We start from the raw sequence: 12,079 nt of genomic DNA, 5'->3' as shown, positions 1-12,079 counted from the left end.
CCAATCAGCTTGTTTCTCGTTAGCCGTGTGACATAGCATGGCCAACAGCGTCCAATTAAGCTGTTCCACCATGCCATCCGTCTGCGGGTGGTAGGGAGACGTACGAACCTTCTTGGTTCCCAGAGCAGCGCACACTTCCGCCAATAATTTAGAAGAAAAATTTCGCCCTTGATCCGTGAGCAGCCTTTCCGGCACCTCTTTGTCCATTACATATCCGAACAGGAAGGCGTCCGTGATAGACGCCGCCGACTGGTCGGGTAAGGGCCAAGCCATCGGCCAGCGGGAAAGATATTCCACCCCGACGGAAGGGTCCCAAAATATCCAACGCCACCAACTCGTTAATCCGAGACACCTGTATAGACTGCACTGGCGGCATATATGGGTTTTTAGGCGGCTTCCGCCGGGCACACTCGGGACACGCCCGCATGTGTCCGACGATATCCGTCGTCATGCCATGCCAGAAGTAGTCTCGCTGCAACGTCAACAAGGTTTTCTGCACCCCGAGATGTAATAGAGTGTCGCAGTGCAGAGTCCGCTTCAATTCGTACAGTAACGACGACGGTACTACCAGACGCCAGCGATCGTGCAACCCCTCCCTCCACATCAGCAACCCATCCCGGAGAGCGGCCCCCGGCGTCCCACTGGACAGCAGTCCCCCCGTTCCCTTCACAGCCCAACTCAGTAAGGCCCCCAGCGAGTCATCAAGCAACTGCTCGTGAATCCATACCGAGCGCGGTAGGTTCAGAACCCCATCGGCCGGTCCCGGGCATACGGAAGCCTCGGGCACCTCGACAGCTGACACAACAGGCCGAGGGGGTTGCTGAACCGGCGTACACCTATTTGCACCCGAAGCGCAAGCGCAAGGGGACCCCTGCGGCAACCTGGAGAGCGCGTCCGCGTTCGCGTGACGTGACCCCTTCCGGTACTGAATTTCGAAGGAAAATTCCTGCAGGGTTTCCAACCATCGTGCCAGTTGGCCAGATGGTTGGTCAACTCTCAGGGCATATTGCAAAGCCGCATGGTCCGTGCGAACAATAAACGACCGGCCGTATAGATACGGGCGATATTGGCGGAGAAAGTAGACAATAGCCAACAGTTCGCGGCGAGTAACGCAGTAGCGGGTCTCTGCCGGAGACAGCACGCGGCTACCGTAGGCTACCACGCGTTCCACGCCGCCCTTGGACTGTGACAGAACGGCCCCGATCACGGTGTCACTAGCGTCCGTATCCAGAATAAAAGGGCGATCAAAATCCGGATAATCCAATGTCGGCGCCGTCGCCAAACGATCACGTAGGCCTTCAAACGCCGCTTCCTCCGGCGGTCCCCAGCTGAACCTCCGGCCCTTCCCCGTAAGGAGGTGCAAGGGCCTAGCGATCATAGCAAAGTTCGGAACGAACCTGCGATAATATGAAGCGAACCCAAGGAAGCGACGTACGTCCCCCACCGAGGCCGGGGTTGGCCAGTTGCGAACGCACGCCGTCTTCTCTGGGTCCGTGGCCACCCCGTCCGCACTGACTATGTGTCCCAAATAGCGCACGGATCGTTGCAGTAGGTGACACTTTTTGGGTTTAAATTTCAAATTGGCGGAGCGCATCCTAGCAAACACCGCTTCCAATATTCTCAGGTTTTTTCGGTAAAGTCACGTAGGTAAAACATTAAAAGTAATGAGAGTAAAATAAAACAAAACAAAAATAAAAATAAAATTCACGACGTTTCGGAGGCAACACAAGTCTCCGTCATCAGGTGGGACCGTCACAGCCAGATCAGCTGCATCAAGTGAAGCAATGATTCAAAATGTAATCCCTTATAAGCAAGTTGAAGGGGGGGGGAGGAGAGGGGGGGGGAGTTCATCAGAATGTGGTAGCCAATGAATGGAACGTATCGGGAGGGAGGGGGGTGGGAGGGGGAGGGAGCCAACAAAACATTTGGCGACGGCTTGGACGCGGCTGCTGCGCACGCCAACACAATGGGCAGAAAGGGGGGAGGGGAGGTCTGATACACATGATAGAACAAAGGAACGAAAATGCCCATGTTTATACCAATGCAGGCTGAAAAATGAAGAGAGTACTGTTAAAAATAACTGGGGATGTTAACACTCGGTGAAGTAAATTAAAATAGTGCCTGTCAGATAAGATGGTCCAAAAAGTGTAATTAAGTCTTTTTTGCGTGGTTAATAACATCTTTCCAGTGATTACTGAGTTTGTACCCATCATCACGGTTGAAATTATGTCTGTGTTTGTATATTTGTATGGCTTCGTGTACAAACCTTTGATGGTAGCCAGGAGGCTTGCAGAGAACCTTGGTCTCGGAAAAGACAATATCATGAGAGCCCGCCGAGTTGTAGCAATGATCGGCAACGGCCGAAGAATCAGTTCACCGCTTCCAATCTCTGTAGATGTTCTTCAAACGTGCGGCTAAGCATGATAACATCGTCTAAATATATCAAACATGTCTCCCACTGCAGACCCGTTAACACCAGCTCCATCAACTACTGAAAAGTGGCGGGGGCAGCATTCAAGCCCATAGGAAGACAATTAAACTGAAATAAGCCCTGCGGCGTACGGAAAGCCGTCTTTTCCCTCGAGGACTCATCCAGGGGAAGCTGCCAGAATCCCGAGGAGAGATCAAGCGTAGAAAAAAAATTCGCCCCGGACAAGGCATCGAGGGAATCATCCATACGCGGCAGGGGGTACGCGTCTGCCACGGACACTTTGTTTAATTTGCGAAAATCGACACAAAACCGCAATTTCCCATCCTTTTTCTTCACAAGGACCACCGGCGTGCCCCACGGACTGTTAGACGGGGAAATTATGTCAGCAGCCAGCATGTCCTCCACTGCGCCGTGAACATGATTCCGCTCCGTCGGGCTCAACCGATGCGGGTTTATCCGAATTGGAGCGGCATCCCCCGTATCAATGTGGTGGGAAAGCAAGGAGGTGCGTCCCAAGTCAAAATCATCCGAGCTGAGAACGTCGGAATAGCTTAGCAACAGCGTGCGAAGCGCGGACCGTTGTTCCCCAGTCAGGGATGAATTTTCCCCGCACAACTCGGCAACCCAGCGATCATCCTGCCCCGTGGGGCCCAAAACCCCCCCTACCAGGTCCCGGCGGCCCCGGTCGTCATGGGCCGTGAAAGCAGTTGTGGCATGAGCCAAAACCGTTCCGGCCGGTACGCTAAGATTATCCGCACTCCCATTCAGCACTTGTAAAAACGGAGGCTGACCCGGCCGGACAATCGTCTGTGCCCCGACCAGCGCCGAGCCGGCCGTTATAGCCGTGGACGGCGATAACAAAACACCCGCCACTCTCTGAACGCCAGGCACTGGTTTCCGATACCTCAACGGAATAAGCATCTGCGAACCAGGTGGAATATCAACAGATACCTCGGACAGCGCCTGCACCTGGCAGACAGGGGCAGACTGGCCCGAGGGCGACGGCAAGAACGAAATTTTCCGACCCCCTGGCAATTCAATGCAATTTTGATTCACCCTTATTTGAATGGGCATTTTTGCCAGTAAATCGGTCCCAATCAAACAGGGCACCGCGAGGGACCTGGAAATCAACACGGTCCCTGAAGCAAACACCCCCCCGATCGATATGTTGGCGTCCACCTGGCCCACAATGCCCATACTTCCCCCGTTCGCCGCTATGCAAGAGTCATAAACCGGTCGCACCCTTCCCGGCGGAATGCCTGAGAGATGAAAAATGACGTCTGAAATAATGGTCGCGGACGCACCTGAGTCCACCAAAATGCGCACCTCGACCCCCTGAATAGAACCAGGCACAGTGGACGACCCAGTAGCGGCCACAACCACCCTCCGTGCCAATTTCCGCCACTGCGTCAGCGAGCAACACGGGTCAATCGGCGGCCCCCGTTGTTAATGACACACGGACCCCGCGGCGATGGTGATGCATGAGGTGACAGGCCTTGCCGGGTGTCTGATGCGCACCGACTTGCCTGTCCTGGATGGTCCTTTCGCGTCACGTCCATGGCAGATGCCTCCTGCTGGGGTGGCCCCGGGATGTGAGCCCAACAATCCCTGGCGAAGTGGCCCTTACGGCCGCAGCGGAAACACTCCAAGTCGTTTCGGCACGCAGCACCCCCTCTGTCCCGACGCTCCCACGTCGGCGGCCCGGAGCGCACCCCCGCTCCCCCTCGAGCAGGCCACTGGGCGGACGCAGCCGTCAACTTCTGCGGACCCCTGTCGTCAGGAACGTAGACAGCCTTCTTGGGGTCCCACCCTGTAGCACCGCCTTCGACGATGGGGTCCCCCGTCCAAGCCGACACCTGTTTCCACCGTTGAAGGTTAAATTGGGCATCCAAGCACCTAGCCGCAACACAGGACGTCAACTTCTCATGGCCGCACACTGGCATGGGAATCCCCAAGTCCCTAGATAACTCCAGCATCTTGCCCAATATGAGGGGTTCCAACAAATCAGGCTCCGTTTCAGGATATGCAGCCATAGCTAGTTCCAGAATGGCGCGTCGGAATGCCACCGCGATTCTTCCGGCGCCCGTTGCCGCTGTACGAATCTGCGATGAGCATCGTCCGGAGGCTCATACGCGTCCGCCATTTCCTCAAAGACCCCCTGTTGCGTCCTCTTCTTTTCGGCCTTGATGGAGCAGAAGAACCTGACGGATTCGTCGTCGAGAAGTGTTGGCAGGACTTCCAGGGCCTCCACGTCCGTCCAGATCGTACAGCCGCTTGAAAACGGCAGGCGAACGCGCTCCAATCCCCGCCAATGGAGAACTCTTTAACAGTTGTTAGATGATGGCTGCGGGTCCTTGCTCCGCCGTCCTCCGTCGATGGTGACTCGTGTGGCAGCGACAAGATGGCGTCACTCCGCAACGTGTTCAAGATGGCGGCTCCCCGCGGTGGAGGGCGTAAGATGGCAGCTTCCCACCGTTCCTCCTCGGCCACGCCCAAGATGGCGGCTTCGTGCCGCGTGGCGGAGAGGGCTGACGGCGTCGGCTAGGCCCCGGCTCGCTGTTCCCCGCTGGGCCTCCCCGAAGTCGTCGCCGGCGTCACGAGGTCGCCCAACTGCGCCAACACCACCTTCAGTGCCTCCAGTTGGGCGCCACCTGTCGCCATCCTTCGTCGGCGTCCACTTGCGTGGATGGACCCACCGAAGCGGCCATGTCCTGCACCCCCGGACCGTCGCTCGTCCCTGAGTCGCTTCCCCGCCTCCATCGTCGGTTGCGCCACCGCTGGAGGGAGGTCGTCTTCAGAAAATGGTGCAGGGATGTTCTTTCTTCTGAGCTGTTTTCACATGCCGTTTCACTTCTGACACCAGTGTAATAAAGGACTCTTTCAAGTGTCGATCTCCGTTGTCCTTTATTTGGGTTCGTGTAAATCTCGCTCCCACGGTGTCCTCGCTCAGGGCCGCGTCTCCTCCATCGAGCACTCCGCAGCCACACTGCTGCGCCGCCCTGCAGCCACCCTGCTGCTCCGCTCTGCAGCCACACTGCTGCTCCGCTCTGCAGCCACACTGCTGCTCCGCTCTGCAGCCACACTGCTGCTCCGCTCTGCAGCCACACTGCTGCTCCGCTCTGCAGCCACACTGCTGCTCCGCTCCTCCTCGCTCACGGCCAGCCTTCCACAGCCCGCTAGCCCCCCTGCGCCCGGACACCGATGGCCGACGGTGCCGAGGTCTCCCAACACGTGGCGATCGCGCCACCCTCCCAGTGCTGCCCAGCGTGGCCTCCTCCCGTTTTCACTCCGTCTTAACTCCCCGATCCCTTCCGGTTCCTCTCCCTAAATCCTCTCCCCCACGTGACCCTACTCCTCCCTCTCCTCACGTGACCCAGACTCCGCCTCAATCCTTGCTCGCATTACAAGATTGTAAACACGGGGCACGAGCCGGTCGTTATTCAGGAAGGGACCACGCTGACACACGCGTCAGTGTGTTTGGCAGCGGGGGGGGGGGTGGTAATACGCTGCCTCGACCGGAGGAGGAACCGAGTTGGTTTCGCGAATTGTATGATGGTAATGATGATTTGACACCCGAGCAGCGGACGCGGTTAAGGGAGTTGCTTTGGGAATTTAGGGATGTGTTTAGCTCGGGGAAGTTTGACGTCGGTCGTATGACCTTGTTGCGACATCACATTGACAGTAGAGATGCGGCCCCTGTTCGATTGAATCCTCACCGGGTGAGCCCGCTGGAGAAGGATTGCATTCGGAGGACGGTTGACGAGATGTTGCAACAGGATATCGTATCTCCTTCGTCCAGCCCATGGGGAGCCCCAATCGTGTTGGTAAAAAAAGGGACGGCTCTCTGCGATTTTGTGTAGATTACCGGAAATTGAATAAAGTTTCGGTGGCGGATGCTTATCCGCTTCCGCGCATTGACGACTCATTGGACGCATTGTCCGGCGCTAATTTTTTTTCCACATTAGACCTCTTATCGGGCTTTTGGCAATTGCCCTTAGACGAGGCATCTAAACCGAAGACGGCTTTTCGCACGCCGCAAGGATTGTTTCACTTTAATGTATTGCCGATGGGGCTGCACTCCGCACCAGCCACTTTTCAACGACTGATGGAGCTGGTGTTGACGGGATTGCAGTGGGAGTCGTGTTTGATTTACCTGGACGACGTCATTGTGTTCAGTAAGGATTTTGAGGGACATTTGCAGCGGCTGCGAGCTGTGTTTGGCAGGGTAAGGGGCGCCAATTTGAAGTTTAAACCCCAAAAGTGTCATCTGTTGCGAACTTCCATTAAATATCTTGGTCATGTGGTCAGCAAAGCGGGGGTCGCAACGGATCCGGAGAAAACTAGTTGTGTTCGTGCGTGGCCAGTGCCTAAAACGGTGTCGGAAGTACGCAGCTTCGTGGGCTTTGCGTCATATTATCGGCGATTTGTTAAGAATTTTGCTATGATTGCGAGGCCACTGCACACGCTACGCTGATTGCTAAGGGTAAAAAGTTTATATGGGGTGATGAGGAGCAGCATTCATTTGAAATGCTCCGGGACGCGTTGGCGGATGCACTGCCTCTCGGGTATCCAAATTTTGCGGAAATGTTTACGTTGGACACGGATGCCAGTGACACGGGCATCGGAGCTGTGTTGTCGCAAACGATTAACGGTGTTGAAAGGGTCGTCGCGTATGGCAGCCGGGTACTGTCCCCGGCGGAACAAAGGTATTGCGTAACACGCAGGGAATTATTGGCGATTGTTCAGTTTGTGCAGTTGTATCGACCATACTTGTACGGGTGACAGTTTTTGGTCCGCACCGACCACGCGGCATTGCAGTACTCCTTGCGGATCGATCAACCCTCGGGCCAAATGGCCCGCTGGCTTGAGGTCCTGCAGGGATACTCATTTACGGTCCAGCACAGGAAGGGTACGCGTCACGTTAACGCGAATGCTCTGTCCTGGTTGCCTCAGGCATCGGGCTCGTGTCGGTGCTCCGAGGGATTGCCGCGTTGTGGGCCGCCGCTGCAGAGCGAGCCGAGAATGGCCGCTGCAGCTAATTCAAACCGGGTTGACGAGACACCGGATACTGAGCCTGGGTTGTTGGGTTTGTCACGGGGGCGTTGGGTGCGGTTGCAAATAGACGATCTATCGCTTACCAGGATGAGGCTACGGGCCTCTCGCTCCAAGCAGTCGGATGATCGGCCTTTTCTCCAACTCATTGACGACCTCCTGGTCAGATGGGATGTCGTCCTACAGAAATGTTGTATAGTGGTGCCGCTGTGTTTACGAGGGAAACTCATTTCCGACACGCACGCGCGGTTGATGCACTTTGGGGAGAAGAAAACCGCTTTGACTTTAAGTAATGATTTCTATTGTCCGGGGTTGCAGAATGACGTTCATTTGTACATTAAAGCTTGTCACGAGTGTGCACGGCGGAAGGTGCCAGCCCAACCATATCGGGTACCATTGCAATCGATACGTGTTTCGCGGGTTAACAAAATTGTGGCCTTTGATATTTTGGGACCGTTCCCCGTTACCCCGCGGGGTCACAAATACTTGCTCGTGGGGGTCGAATACTTAACTCTGTGGCCTATGGCATGGCCGTTAGTGGACCAATCAGCGGGATCAATTGTGGAGGCCGTTCTGCAGGGTTACGTTTTCGATAAAGGGGCCCCGGAGCACCTGCTTACAGACCAGGGAAAAAATTTTCGTCCCGCCTTTTGAAGGAGGTGTGTGACGCAGTGGGTAAGAGAAAAATCCGGACATCCCCATACCACCCGCAAACCGACGGGATGGTCGAGCGTCTTCATCGAACATTGACATCTATGTTGTGCCAGCAGGTTAATTCGGCTCAGACGGATTGGAATTTACATGTCCCGGCGGCTTTGGCCGCTTATAGATTGGCCCCACACGCTTCTACAGGATATTCGCCCTTTTATGTGATGTATGGGCGTGAACCAGAAGCCCCGGCCTTGGTCAGGCTGGGTGTGAAATCTAAGAGCAAGTCGCCAGTGGTGGCTGTCCCCATGCGCGATTCATTGGATCGGTTGAACGAGGCCAGGGAGGCCTCGCTGCGGAATACGGAACAAAGGCAAGCAGCTAATGAGCGTCTGCACGGGGGGCAGCCTCCACGGGAACCATGGCAAGTGGGGGACAAGGCTTGGTTACATTGTCCGATGGTGCCGGTGGGCACGTCACCAAAGTTCCACCGGCCCTGGCAGGGGCCCCTTGAGATTGTGGAAGTTCGTCGGGATCAAAGTGTAAGGATTCGCTACGGTCGACGGTTGTGGCACATTCACCCGTCACGGTTGAAAAGATATGTTGTGCCATATGATGCGTCATCTCCAATCCCGGAACGGCCTGTATTGGATGTGTCCAATGAGTGTCCTGGGGGGCGATGGGAAGATGCACCTCAGCGGTTTACCCCCCGTGTGCCTGCAGGAACACCATCTTTGAAGCGACGGACACGCCGGGACGCACAAGGCCGTGGGTGGCTCTCGTCGAGAGATGGACAGGGGGATGGAGATGGATGCACGGTTCGGGCAGAACGCTGCCCTGTGGCCATGGACGGGGATGCCCTAGCCCCTGTTCCATTGAGTCGGGGAGACGGACCGGCCGCGGGAATACGTTCACGACGATTAATTTTAACTTAAATTCCTGGGACTCGGGGTTGTATATATATTGTGCATCTGTTGAACTTTTCGTGACCCTGTGGGTTTCGCGTTTCGCGTTGTTTTAGCCGGGATGGCTAGTTTTTTTCACAGGGGGGGGGGGGGTGATGTAGGGCTTGAGTATAGAGCGCCACGCATCCCCCGCCTCTGTTGCTATGCAAGCAAGCACAGTACAGTGGGGTGATGTGAGTTAATGGTTGTTGTGACTTTAGGCGAAGTGGGTCGTTAAGGGTTGAAACAGGTGTAGTACCGTTGAGGACGCGTGGACACCCGAGTAGAGGCACACGTATTTATTTCACAACAGTCACTGGGGACATACAGTACTGGAGGGGGTATCGGCCCCCTCACCCGGATAGCTGGGAACACACGGCCTTCAAGAGTTTACTTAACCATTCTGCCCCGAGCCCTCTGACACATCCCCCTTTATACTCCACCCCCGCTGAGGGGTGGGGCCCCGGGCTGCCTGGTGCGGACGTCGTTGAGAGCACCCCCCCCGTGCACTCACGTAGCCCCGCCCACTGTGTTTGTTTCCCATAAGCTGCCATGCATAACGGCTCTCTCTCTAACACCCCTACACATACAGCTCCTCCGTAACACCCCTACACAGGTGTCAGGGTAGCCGGGAGGACTCAGGCCAGTGATTGGCTGGAAAGGTAATTGGGCATTAGCTGGCGTCGCTCCGGCGGCGAAAACAAGGCCATGTGACACGGGGGGCCAGGGGGCGAGCGATAAGCGGGGAGTAGAGATAATTAGGGAGATTAATTGGTGTGGGGATATAAGCCAGAGCGCAACAGAGAGAAGGGAGTCCTGTACGAGTCGGCGTCGTGGATGGAGCTGCAGTAACGGTGCCCGGAGAGTCGCAGAGCAAGTGATAGTAGAGTAAAGCGTAGAGACAGTGTTAGTAGAGTAAAGCACAGAGAGACAGTGGTAGCGAGAACGCAGTGAGTAACCAGGGTAGCCATGCATCGGAAGGATGCAGAGTAGGAGAAACCATAGAGACGACAAGCGTAGCGATAGTGAGGTAGAGGGCACGGAGAGACGCGGAGCGGTGGCGCAGCAGAGAGACGTGGAGCGGAGCGAGGCAGCGCCGAGACGCGGAACGGTGGCGTGGCGAAGGTGGACTCTAAGAGGAAAATAAAGAGGAGAGAAAGACAACCCTTGTACGAGTCCTACACATGGTTAATAACATATTTCCAATGATTACTCAGTTTGTACCCATCATCATGGTTGAAGTTATGTCTGTGTTTGTATATCTGGATGGCTTCGTGTACAAACCTTTGATGGTACGCCAGAAGGTTTGCAGAGCACCTTGGTCTCGGAAAAGACAATATCATGATAGCCCACAGCGTTATAGCAATGATCGGCAATGGTGGAAAACTCAATTTTGCCACGTTTCAGATCTGACTTGTGCTCGAGGACACGATCGGATACATGACGTTTCGTTTCCCCAATGTAACAATCACCACAGCTGCAACTCAGTTTATAGACTCCAGGGTATTGCAAGTCAGGAATGACATTTTGTACAGATGGGATTAGATCACGGATTTTATGTACTGTACTGAATCGGACTTAGATCTTATGTTTGTTTAGAATTTTGGAGATCTTTTTGGTCACGCCTGCTATGTATGGCAACGTGATAGTTTTGATCAGAGTTTCAAGTGGTTGTTTCTGTATGGTGGGAGAAACAGCTTGGTGGATAGTACTGTCAGAGTATCCGTTCATCTTGAGGGCCCGATGTATATGTTTTAATTCACTGGCCAGGTGGTGTTGGTCAGAGATGCCATGAGCTCTGTGGTATAGTGTTTTAATGAGAAAATTCTTTTGAGCCAGGTGGTGGTGGGAATCAGGTTTCAAGTAGGAATCTGTGTGGGTGGCTTTCCTGTAGACAGAATGTCCCAAGGATACATCAGGTCTCCTCTCAAACAGAACATCTAAGAATGGTAGTTTGACATCTTTCTCCACTTCCATGGTGAATCTGATGGATGGGTGTCTGGAATTGATGTGGTCCAGGAAATAGTTAAATGCTGGGAGGCCATGTGGCCAAATAACAAAAGTGTCATCCACATACTTCTTCCACAGGGAAGGACGCAGGGTGGACGTCTGGATGGCGTCTGATTCAAACTTTTCCATGAACACATTGGCTATCACTGGTGACAAGGGGGAGCCCATAGGGATACCTTCATTCTGTTTGTAGAAGGTGCTATTCCAGGTAAAATAAGTGTTGGTGAGGCAATGCCTAACCAGCGCAGGTACATCCGAATGCAATCCATGTTGGACCAAGTCCTCAATTATTGTTTGGGTGTCAGGCACTGGGACTTTGGTAAACAGAGATACCACATCAAAACTGACGAGGATATCGTCAGGAGATAGTATTATGTCCTAGACCATAGAGACCAATTGGGTTGAATTAAGTACTGCTGAAGAGATCTTGCCAGTGAAGGCAAGCAGAGTATCTGATAGAAAACGGGCTAGTTTGTAGGTAGGAGAGTTGATCGTGGACATGATGGGCCGTAGTGGGGTGCCTTCTTTAGGGAGGGACGTTTGGTTGGTTCGATTAGGGAAGTCGTACTCGTGATGATTTTGTTGGTTTTTGTCGTTAGGCTGTTAGTAGGATCGCTTTTTAATTGTTCTATTTTAGCCCCGCCCACCCCCCCCCAACACGTTCCATTCCCTGGCTACCACATTCAGATAAGCCCCCCCCCCCCCCCCCTTAACTTGTATTTAATAGCTTGTTTGTTGGAGTTTTGCCTCACTTGATACAGTAAATTTAGCTGTGACGGTCCCACCTGATGACGGTGACTTGTGTTGCCTCCGAAACGTCGTGATTTATTATTTTATTTCTATTATTATTTCTATTATTTTGTTATTTACTTTTTACCTACGTGACTTTACCGAAAAAACCTAAGAGTATGACATTTTGAGCATATTTTAATATTGGGGTGGGGGGGGGGGGTCCCGGCCTTGCAAGGGTGACGGTAGAAAAGGGAGGGCTGGC

Source organism: Lampetra fluviatilis, chromosome 49 (genome assembly GCF_964198595.1).
Source record: "Lampetra fluviatilis chromosome 49, kcLamFluv1.1, whole genome shotgun sequence".
NCBI lineage: Eukaryota > Metazoa > Chordata > Hyperoartia > Petromyzontiformes > Petromyzontidae > Lampetra > Lampetra fluviatilis.
Note: the sequence above shows the minus strand (reverse complement) of the source record.